This window comes from Dendrobates tinctorius, unplaced genomic scaffold, assembly GCF_039654945.1.
Source record: "Dendrobates tinctorius isolate UK_male_01 unplaced genomic scaffold, ASM3965494v1 ptg000249l, whole genome shotgun sequence".
Lineage (NCBI taxonomy): Eukaryota > Metazoa > Chordata > Amphibia > Anura > Dendrobatidae > Dendrobates > Dendrobates tinctorius.
The window spans coordinates 1965934-1977989 of NW_027361916.1; the positions used below are offsets into that span (position 1 = coordinate 1965934).

General features: G+C 43.2%; 1 long non-coding RNA gene across 1 annotated transcript; it reads left to right on the forward strand.

The window, feature by feature from the left end:
- The first annotated feature begins 419 nt into the window (after positions 1–419).
- Positions 420–1905, forward strand: LOC141063261 (uncharacterized). Its single transcript, XR_012224851.1, has 3 exons — positions 420–595; positions 1070–1184; positions 1792–1905. It is a non-coding gene; the product is annotated as an uncharacterized lncRNA (long non-coding RNA).
- The last annotated feature ends 10151 nt before the right edge of the window (positions 1906–12056 follow it).

Genomic DNA, 12056 nt, shown 5'->3' on the forward strand with positions numbered 1-12056 from the left:
TATTTCCTGTGGAAATAAAAAAAAGCTGTGCACATGCTGCGTTTTTTTCCGCGCGGTTTTGCTGCGGTTTTCAAAACGCAGCATGTTAATTGTTTGGTGCAGAAACGCTGCAGTTTTACACCTCATCCATTATGAGGTGTAAAACCGCAGATATACCGCAGAAAAACCGCAGCAAAACTGCAGCACTTTGTCCTGCGGAATTCCTGCGATTTTTCTCTACAAAATCCGCAGAGACAAAAAACTATATGTGCACATACCCTTAAAGATGAACTGGCTCGGGGTGAATCACCTCCTAATTTAACTGACTTTATAAATCATTGTATCCGGATAGATATTTGTCTCACGGAGCGTCGGCAAGAGAGGTGGGCGGAGGCCAATCATAATAACCCCATATTCCTCCCATCTTCCACCAGGGAAACCTAAAACAAGCCGTCTTCTCCGGCTTAGTCTGAACCTATGAGTGATGCGGTTCGGAGGAGTAACATCGACGCACGCAAGGAACATCGCTTCAGAGAAAATTTGTGTTTCTACTGCAGAAGATCGGGTCACTACATCTCGGTCTGTCCCGGAAAAAAATCGCAAGTCCGCAGCTGCGGTAATCGAATGTGACTTTTCCGATCTTCTGTTTGCTCTCAGTCAAATACTTGCAGAGAAATGATGCTGGACGAGACCCCAGATTTCTCTGATTCTTGTTCAGAAGCATCATCACCTGTGGGTGGGGTAGTATTTCCAATAAGTACTGCTACGACGATCTCAGGCGAGGTCAGAAAGGACACACTTTATACTATTCCCATTGAGATCTGGGTGCAATCTTGTTGGATTACTAGTAAGGCCATGATTGATTCTGGGGCTAGCGGCAATTGCATGGACATTGCATTCGCTAAAAAACATGGTATACACTCGCAGAAGAGACGTTCACCGGTGTTAATGGAAACCATGGATGGGTCCCCGTTGGTGTCCGGACCAATAGACTTTCAAACAACACCTCTGAAGATTCGTATGGGGGAGGGTCATTCTGAAAAAATATCATTTTTGCTAATTTCCTCCCCTCACTTTCCTATAATTCTAGGGTTACCATGGTTACAACAGCAAAATCCAACTATCGATTGGAGGATGAAAGAATTGCAGTTTCCAAGTAAACAGACACCATCTGGAGAATTAACTTCTGAGGTCAGCCATCACAGGTGAGTTAGAATTACTAATTGAATATCAAGATTTTGCGGATGTACGCGATAAAAAGAAAGCAGACAAATTGCCACCACATCGGCCATGCGATTGCCCTGTGGAACTACTTCCCGGTGCTGTGATTCCATTTGGGAATATTTATCCCTTGTCTGGGCCAGAATTGAAAGCTCTCAAAGAGTATATTGACGAAAATTTAGCGAAGGGATTTATACAACCATCTTCCTCCCCAGCAGGTGCTCCAGTCTTCTTTGTCAAAAAGAAGGACGGTTCTCTTCGACCATGTATCGATTACCGTGAACTTAACAAAGTTACGATCAGGAACTCTTATCCGCTTCCGCTAATTCCTGAAATACTCGAGAGGGTGCGACACGCCAAGATCTTCACAAAATTAGATCTCCGTGGTGCTTACAATTTAGTATGGATTCGTCTCGGGAATGAGTGGGAAACAGCCTTTTGGTCATGATATGGACATTATGAGTATCTTGTTATGTCTTTTGGCCTGCGCAATGCACCAGCTACATTCCAACATCTGGCAAAGGATATTTTTAGGGATATACTCAATATTTTTGTTGTGATTTATCTGGATGACATTTTGATTTTTTCCAGCAATATAGAAGAGCACCAGCAGCACGTGGTTCTGGATCGTTTACGGCAAAATCAGTTATACATCAAACTGGAGAAATGTGAGTTTCACAAAACGGAAATGCAATTTTTGGGGTATGTTATTTCTCAGAGTCTCAGCATGGATGCGAGCAAGACGCAAGCCATTTAAGAATGGCCAATTCCCAGGTCTGTGAAGGAGGTTCAACGATTCATTGGATTTGCCAATTTTTACAGGCAGTTCATTAAAACCTTTTCAGACATCATCGCACCCATTACTCAATTGACCCAGAATCATAGAATCGTAGAGTTGGAAGGGACCTCCTGGGCCATCTGGTCCAACCCCCTGCTCAAAGCAGGATTCACTAAATCATCCCAGTCAGGTGTCTGTCCAGCCTCTGTTTGAAGACTTCCATTGAAGGAGAACTCACCACTTCGCGTGGCAGCCTGTTCCACTCATTGATCACTCTAACCGTCAAAAAGTTTTTTCTAATATCTAATCTGTGTCTCCTCCCATTCAGTTTCATCCCATTGCTTCTAGTCTTTCCTTGTGCAAATGAGAATAAAGTTGATCCTTCTACAATGTGACAGCCCTTGAGATATTTGTAGACAGCTATTAAGTCTCCTCTCAGTCTTCTCTTTTGCAAACTAAACATTCCCAAATCCTGCAACCTTTCCTCATAAGACAGGGTTTGCAGACCGGTCACCATTCTGGTCGCTCTTTTCTGAACTTGCTCCAGTTTGTTGATGTCTTTTTTAAAATGTGGTGCCTGTTATGAATGAGTCACCGTAGGAGACAAAAGCAGAAATACAAGCTAAGTCCAGAAAACCAGAGAAGTTGGCAACTATCAGATTGCAGACCCCTGAACCTATCAATACAACTAGCAGTAGCCGTGGGGGGTTCCTACGATGCCCTAGACCCCTCGATCACAGCCGGAGAATTACATAGGCCTAAAGAAAGAAAGGGGAAATCTAAACTGCCCCAGAGCAGACCCCAAAGCAATAGGCAGCCCCCAACATATAATGACGGTGACGCAAGTTGAAAATACTAACACAGACAGAAAGATAGACTGAGCAAAGACGGGGCCCAAAACTACCTAGATAGGAAAGGACAGGAAGGCTGCTGTCTGCAATCTGCCAAAACCCTATCAAAGACATAAACCAACAAGCTGATATGAAAAAGGCCCTGAAGCAGCTAGGCTTCAAAACTAAATCAGCACTCAGGTATTTTCAGAAGACAGAGCTAAATGAATTCAGCACACCCCAGCAGGGAATGGCAGAAATCCAGAAAAACAAAGCAAAACAAAGTCAAAGCACCAAAGCAAAAGGCCGAGCAGCAAACTTAGCTTTAGAGGAGCAGGAATTCAGACTGGTCTCCAAGGATCCCACAGAGAAATCAACCGCAGGGCAGAAGGGCGTCGGCAGCCTTATATCCAGTCAGTAACTCCACTCAGCCAGTCATCATCAGCCTCAGGTGTTTGATAATCAGGCTCACTACCTTTCTTTACCAGAAGAGGGAGTTCCTCGGGCCTCAGTAATGAAGGGGAAAATGAACTCACAACAGGTGCCCAAAACTGGACACAATATTCCAGATGAGGTCTGACCAAAGAGGAGTAGAGGGAAATAATGACTTCACGTGATCTAGACTGTATGCTTCTGTTAATACATCCTAGAATTGAATTTGCCTTTTTTGCTGCTGCATCACACTGTTGACTCATATTCAGTCTGTGATCTATTAGTATACCCAAGTCTTTTTCACATGTGCTGTCACTTAGCCCTATTCCTCCAATTCTGTATATGCTTTTTTCATTTTTATTGCCCAGATGTAGAACTTTGCATTTCTCCCTGTTAAAAACCATTTTGTTAGTTGCTGCCCACTTCTCCAGTTTATTTATATCTTTTTGAATCCTCTCTCTCTCTTCTCTAGTATTAGCTATCCCTCCTAGCTTTGTGTCATCAGCAAATTTAATCAGTTTACCCTCAATTCCTTCATCTAAATCGTTGATAAAGATGTTGAACAATACAGGGCCCAGGACAGAGCCCTGTGGTACCCCACTTGAGACATTCTTCCAACTGGATGTGCAGCCATTTACGACCACTCTTTGGGTCCGATCACTAAGCCAGTTATGAATCCACCTAGCAGTTGCCTTGTCCATTCCATACTTAATCATTTTTTCAATAAGGATTGTATGAGAGACTTTGTCAAATGCTTTGCTGAAGTCAAGATATACTATATCTACAGCATTTCCTTGATCCACCCAATCAGTGATTCCGTCATAGAAGGAAATTAAGTTAGTCTGACATGACTTATTAGTAACAAACCCATGTTGACTCTGCTTAATCACTCCATTCTTATCCAGGTACTGACATACATGTTGTTTAATAATTTGTTCAAAGATCTTTCCTGGTATAGAAGTCAGACTCACCGGCCTATAGTTGCCTGGGTCCACCTGCTTCCCCTTTTTGAAGATAGGAACAACATTTGCTCTTCTTCGGTCTTCTGGCACTTCTCCTGTTCTCCAAGAATTTTCAAAGATTATGGAGAGGGGTTCAAAAATTTCTTCTGCTATCTCCTTCAGTACTCTGGGGTGTAATTCATCTGGACCTGGAGACTTGAATTCATTTAGGTTAGCTAAGTGTTTCCTCACTATCTTTCTGTTTATAGATATCCTGGATTCTTCTATTCCCTTAATAGGACAGTGAAGAACAGTTGATGTTACATTTCCTTTCTGAGAGAAAACAGATGCAAAATAGGAAGTTAAAAGTTCAGCCTTCTCAACATCCTGTCTTACCATTTCATCATTTTCATCCTGTAAAAATCCTATAGCATCTTTGACTTTTCTTTTACTTTTGACATATCCCCAAAATCCTTTATTATTGCTTTTGACATCTCTTGCAAGCCTCAATTCATTTTCAGCTTTAGATAATTTGATTTGTGCCCTGCAAGTTCTGCAGACAGCATTATATTCTTCTTTAGATATGCCTCCCTCTTTCCATTTTATAAACATTTTTTTCTTCCTTTTTAGCATGTGCTTAAGTTCTGTGTTCATCCATCCTGGTTTCTTTAAATGCTTCCTATTCTTCCCTCTTTTCGGAATTGTTAACAACTGTGCTTTGAGAATTTCATTTTTCAAGATTTCCCATCCTTCCTGGACATTTTTGTCTTTAAGGATATCCAGCCATTGGATCCCTCCAATTCTCTTTCTGAATCCCTTAAAATCTGCCTTTCTGAAATCTAATCTTGAAGTCTGAGTCTTCAGAGGTCTTCCTCCTCTAGTTATCCAAAATTCTAAAATAGCATGGTCGCTACCTCCTAGGGTCCCAGCCACTTTTACCTCCTCAACCATTTCCTCCCTGTTTATAAGGATTAGATCCAAGGTAGCAGTTCCCCTTGTTTTCTCCCCTACCTTTTGGAAGATAAAGTTGTCAGCAAGAGAGGATAAGAATTTCCTTGACCTGTTAGTTTTGCCTGAGAGAGATTCCCAACAAATGTCTGGATAGTTGAAATCTTCCATGACAACTATGTCATATTTTTTGGAGAACTTGGCCATTTGATGCATAAAGAGTTCATCCATATCTTCAGCTTGCACAGGCGGCCTGTAGTAAATGCCTACAATGGTGTCCTTTCCATTGTTCTGTCCTTGTATTCTTACCCAAACAGTTTCTACAGAACTCCCAGTCTCTGAAGCTTCAATCTCTGTGCAGATATACGCGTTTCTAACATACAATGCGACACCTCCTCCTCGTTTATCAAGTCTGTTTCTTGCAAATAAGTTGTATCCTTCTAGTCTTGTATTCCAATCATGTGTATTGTCCCACCAAGTTTCAGTGATTCCAATGACATCATATTTCTTTTCCTGTGTTAGTAGTTCCAATTCTCCTTGTTTGTTGCCCATGCTTTGTGCATTAGTATAGAAACATTTTAGTTTGTGATTGGTTTCTCTTTCTCCAATATTTTTATTAATTAGATTCTTTTGTCTTTGTTCTTCCTTTCCACTTCTAATAGCAGAGTTCTCAATAGCATTTGTCAGGTGTATGGCTTTTTCTGGTCTTTTGCTTCCCTTCCCATGTTGTTCTAGTTTAAAGCTCTCCTTACAAGTGTAGCAAGGCGACTTCCAAATACCTGCTTTCCAGTCTTCGTAAGGTGCACCCCATCTCTAGCAAGTAGTCCATCGTATAAGTAGTTCACTCCGTGATCCAGAAATCCAAATCGTTGCTGACGGCACCATCGACGTAGCCAGTTGTTCACCTGCAGAATCTTATTCCACCTCCTTGTTCCATGGCCATCCACTGGGAGGATGGAAGAGAAGACCACCTGCGCTCCCAGTTCTTTCACTTTCTTGCCTAAGTCTTCAAAGTCTCTGCAGATGGTTTCCAGGTCATTTCTTGCGGTGTCATTTGTTCCCACATATAGTAGCAGGAATGGGTAGTCATCTGTAGGTCTGAAGAGTCCTGATATCCTGTCAGACACATCTTTAATTTTTGCACCTGGAAGACAGCACGTTTCTCTTGAAGTTATATCCGGTCTGCAGATAGTGGCCTCTGTTCCTCTCAACAGGGAATCCCCCATGACCACCACTCTCCGCTTCGTCTTCACAACATTTTTCTTTCTCCATCCAGGAGGACTCTGAGGGCGTACAAGGTTGCTGTTTGTTGGCAAAGTCTTATCCTGATGTATTTCTTCATTGTTTTCCTGCGTGAGAGCCTGGTACTGGTTCCTGAGCAGTATGGGTGCTGACTGCCTCCTGATCCTCCTGCTTCTCTGGGTCACATGTCTCCATTCCCCTGTTTCTTCAGGTGCACTTCGAATTTCTTCTCTTTCTGTAACATGAAGAGATAATTCTGCTCTGTCCAAGAACTCTTCACCTTCCTTAATGATCTTCAATGTAGCTAACCTCTCTTCGAGATTTTGCAACTTTTCATCCAACAGGGACACAAGCTTGCATTTGTGGCATGTGAAGTTTGGCTTTTCCACTGGTAAGTCTGTGAACATGTAGCAAGAAATGCAGCTCCTGGCCTCTTCCATATTGAGATTTCTTAAAAAGGATGAAAGATGAGCCAAAATTTGCGCGCCGATAGGCGCGTGGTTTTCCGATTTCCTCTTTTCAGCTGCAACGGCCAAAGCCCAGTGATCGTTGAGCTCGCGGAGACTCTTCACTTATCCCAGAAAGCACTGGGAATATGCAAATGATCTCCTCAAGACTCTTCCCCTGGTTTTCCGATTTCCTCTTTTCAGCTGCAACGGCCAAAACCCAGTGATCGTTGAGCTCGCGGAGACTCTTCACTTATCCCAGAAAGCACTGGAAATATGCAAATGATCTCCTCAAGACTCTTCCCCTGGTTTTCCGATTTCCTCTTTTCAGCTGCAACGGCCAAAACCCAGTGATCGTTGAGCTCGCGGAGACTCTTCACTTATCCCAGAAAGCACTGGGAATATGCAAATGATCTCCTCAAGACTCTTCCCCTGGTCCGGATACAAGAGAAGAAGACGCCGTTTGTTTGGTCACCACAGGCACAACTGGCATTCTCTAAATTGAAGGCTAAATTTACTTCGGCCCCTATCCTCGTGTATCCGGACTCAGGTTGGGCCTTCATAGTGGAAGTGGATGCCTCAGACTGTGCTATAGGGGATATACTCTAGCAAAGAACAGGTGAGAAAGATCTTCTACACCCCTGTGCTTTTCTCTCCCAAAAGTTGTCACCTGTTGAAAAAAATTACGATGTTGGGAATATAGATTTGTTGGCTATTATAACTGCACTTAAAGAATGAAGGCACCTGCTACAGGGGGCATTTCAACAGACTGTTGTGCTCACAGATCACCGAAATCTTGAATTCATGAGGTCGGCAAGGTGTCTAAAACCCACACAAGCTCGGGGGAATCTATTTCTTAATCAGTTTGATTTCATTATTTCCTATAGACCAGGTTCCCAGGTTCTCACAATGGGAAAGCCTACGCTCTGTCCAGGATTCATTCGGATGATGTAACCTTGGCTTCACCTCCAAGGACCATACTGTGAGAACGAAACTTCACAAGTGTGCTGCACAATCAAGACCTATTAAAGGATATTAAGGAGGCCTACGCCACAGATTCACTGCTGATTCAACCACCTACTCAGGTAAATTTAACCTTGAAGAATGGCCTTTGGTTTCAGAGACAACTTCTATATGTCCCGGAAACAATAAAATTAAGAGTATTAAAACTAATGCATTACTCTAAGATCAACGGTCATAGAGGAATCCAGAAAACTCAGGAGTTTGTGTCTCGTTTCTTTTGGTGACTGACTTTCCGGAAAGACGTTCAACTGTACATGTCATCATGTGCGGTATGTGCCAGATCAAAAGGCCCTCCCTCCTCACCTACTGCACTATTGCAACCTCTTCCTATTCCTTCTCATCCCTGGGGGTCTATCTCAATGGATTTTATTGTAGAGTTGCCAACATCCCAAGGAAAGAACATGATTCTAGTAGTGGTTGACCGACAAACCAAAGCTACTTATTTCATTCCGAGTACCAGGTTACCGATGGCCAAACAGACAGCGGACCTCATTGTACAAAATATTTTTCGATTACATATAGTCCCGGATGAAGTAATATCTGACAAGGGGTTCAATTTACTTCTAAATTTTGGCAAAATTTTTGTTCTGCTCTCGACATCAAGGTAAATTTGTCATCTGCTTTCCACCCGCAGTCTAATGGCCAAACGCAACGGACCAACCAGACCTTGGAGCAGTATCTGCGTTGCTATGTGTGTCACCTGAAAGATGACTGGGTGAGTTTGATCCCGTTGACTGAATTCACCTATAATAAATCAGAGTGCATCCACCAAAATGTCTCCATTATTTGCTAATAAGGGATATCATCCCAGTATTCTTCCTCGGCTTCCAATGGACATGTCTGTGCCTGCAGTAGCCGACCGCATTTCATCTCTACCGGAGAATCTGGAAGTTCTGAAGCAGATGCTGGCCACAGCACAGGAGAGATACAAAAAGGCAGCAGACAGATTCCGCAAGCCAGTACCCACATGCAAGGTAGGATACATGGTTTGGCTTTCAACAAAGAACTTGAAGGTCCCAACATCTAAACTGGGGCAGAAATATGTTGGTCCGTACAAAATCAGCAAGATAGTGAGTTCTGTAGCCTGTCGACTCAAGTTGCCTAGTTCTTTAAAGATACAGCCCGTCTTTCACGTTTCCCTGCTTAAACCGGTAGTGGCAAATCCTTTCTCCGGGCGCACATCTGCTCCTCCTGATCGAATTCTCGTTGACGGGCAGGAGGAATTCATCGTGGAGAGGATCATCGATTCATGGATTCATAGGGGACGACTCCAGTATCTGGTAAAATGGCAAGGGTATTCGTCTGAAGAGAATTCCTGGGAACCTCTGGAGAATATTCACGCTTCTCGTCTGATCAGACAGTTCCACAGCAGATACCCCAATAAACCAGATATAAGATCATCCACAGGACATCTTTAAAGAGGCGAGTAATGTAAGGACTGGGACTGTGCACTTGTTGTGTCTGCTCTTGCCCTTAGTTCGGTTGGATTCTGCCCTTAACCAAAATGGAGTTGCTGGCTTCACCGGGGCCATCTTGTTTCCTGTCTGATACTCCTTGTTTTCCTGTCTGCTGTATATATAAGGGAACTCTGCACACTATGCCTTGCTTGTGTATCTTGTACCTTGCTGCCAAGCTGGAAGGACCTGCAACCTGCTTGCTTCTTCTAATCTTCGGGATACCCCACCCGCTTTGATCTATGTACCACGAAAGGACTCTGTTGCTTTACTCCGGCTCTGCACCCACCTCGGCTACGGTCTGCCCTCCATTAGGAGCCTTCCAGGCCCAGGGCCCTGGAGCCTGCATTGCTGGACTCATACTCGCACCCTCGGTCTGTACTACTATATCTGCCTACTCTAAAGACTGTCTTATTGCCTGCTTATCTGTAACATTGCAGTTTGCATCTGTTATCCGGAAGTTCATATCTCTATCAATAGATATTTACATCTTGAACTGTGATATACCGTGTTTGTCTTCATTTCTGACCCACATCATCGGGCTTCATAGAACTTTAGTATAAAATTATAACAATGGGCGTTTTGTAGAATAAATTCAAGGTGAGAATATTATATGGGAGATTTATAGGATAAATTCAAGGTGAGAATATTATATGGGAGTTTTATAGGATAAATTCAAGGTGAGAATATTATATGGGAGTTTTATAGGATAAATTCAAGGTGAGAATATTATATGGGAGTTTTATAGGATAAATTCAAGGTGAGAATATTATATGGGAGTTTTATAGGATAAATTCTAGGTGAGAATATTATATGGGAGTTTTATAGAATAAACCAAATACAAACAGAAAATAAATGACCCAAAACAAATATTTATCAGTAAAAATAACTCATCTTAATTAGGTAAAGTATGAAAGAATTGCACCATTTTCCGATACCCGTCGCATCTCCATTTTTGATGATCTTGGGTTGGGTGAAGGCTTATTTTTTGTGTGCCGAGCTGACGTTTTTAATACCATTTTGGTGCAGATACGATCTTTTGATCATCCGTTCTTGCATTTTAATGCAATGTTGCAGTGACCAAAAAAACCTATGTGGCGTTTTGTTTTAGTTTCAATGGGGCGAAAAGGGGGTAATTTGAACTTATATATTTTTTTTTTATTTTTTACCACATTGTATCTTAATTAACCAGATGACTATTTTTAGCAGACGAAGAATAATAGAAAATAGGCTTAGGGGTGATCTTATTACAATGTATAAATATATGCAGGGACAATACAAAGACCTTTCTACTGATCTTTTTACTCTTAGACCTGTGACGGGGACTAGGGGGCATGCTCTACGTCTGGAGGAAAGAAGGTTTAAGCATACTCACTGTCATGATTTGTAGTTTTGTCCTGTCCTGTATTTTGTATAATATGTCATTTTAATTTTCTCTGGTTGTATTCGCTGTAAATTAACCATGTCTCCTTCCCCCAATACTTTGCAATGTCTTGTGATGTACCTGGACCATAATCTAATTTAGGCTTATGTCAACAGCTAGTGGGATTTTGGCTATTGTTTTCCTAAGCAGAAGATGCAGGAAAACGATGAAGAAATACATCAGGATAAGAATTTGCCAACAAACAGCAACCTTGTACGCCCTCAGAGTCCTCCTGGATGGAGAAAGAAAAATGTTGTGAAGAAGAAACGGAGAGTGGTGGTCATGGGGGATTCCCTGTTGGGAGGAACAGAGGCCGCTATCTGCAGACCGGATATAACTTCAAGAGAAATGTGCTGTCTTCCAGGTGCAAGAATTAAAGATGTGTCTGACAGGATATCAGGACTCTTCAGACCTACAGATGACTACCCATTCCTGCTACTACATGTGGGGACAAATGACACCGCAAGAAACGACCTGGAAACCATCTGCAGAGACTTTGAAGACTTAGGCAAGAAAGTGAAAGAACTGGGAGCGCAGGTGGTCTTCTCTTCCATCCTCCCAGTGGATGGCCATGGAACAAGGAGGTGGAATAAGATTCTGCAGGTGAACAACTGGCTACGTCGATGGTGCCGTCAGCAATGATTTGGATTTATACAGGGGTGAGCTGGCATATGGAGGTTGTGCGTGGCATATACAGGGGTGAGCTGGCATATGGAGGTTGTGTATGGCATATACAGGGGTGAGCTTGCTTATGGAGGTTGTGCATGGCATATACAGGGGGAGCTGGAATATGGAGGTTGTGTGTGGCATATACGGGGTGAGCTGGCATATGGAGGTTGTGCGTGGCATATACAGGGGTGAGCTGGCATATGGAGGTTGTGCGTGGCATATACAGGGGTGAGCTGGCATATGGAGGTTGTGCGTGGCATATACAGGGGTGAGCTGGCATATGGAGGTTGTGCGTGGCATATACAGAGGTGAGCTGGCATATGGAGGTTGTGTGTGGCATATACAGGGGTGATCTGGCATATGGAGGTTGTGCGTGGCATATGCAGGGGTGAGCTGGCATATGGAGGTTGTGCGTGGCATATACAGGGGGAGCTGGCATATGGAGGATGTGCGTGGCATATACAGGGGGAGCTGGCATATGGAGGTTGTGCGTGGCATATACAGGGGGAGCTGGCATATGGAGGTTGTGCATGGCATATACAGGGGTGATCTGGCATATGGAGGTTATGCGTATCATATACAGGGGGAGCTGGCATATGGAGGTTGTGCATGGCATATACAGGGGTGAGCTGGCATATGGAGGTTGTGCGTGGCATATACAGGGGTGAGC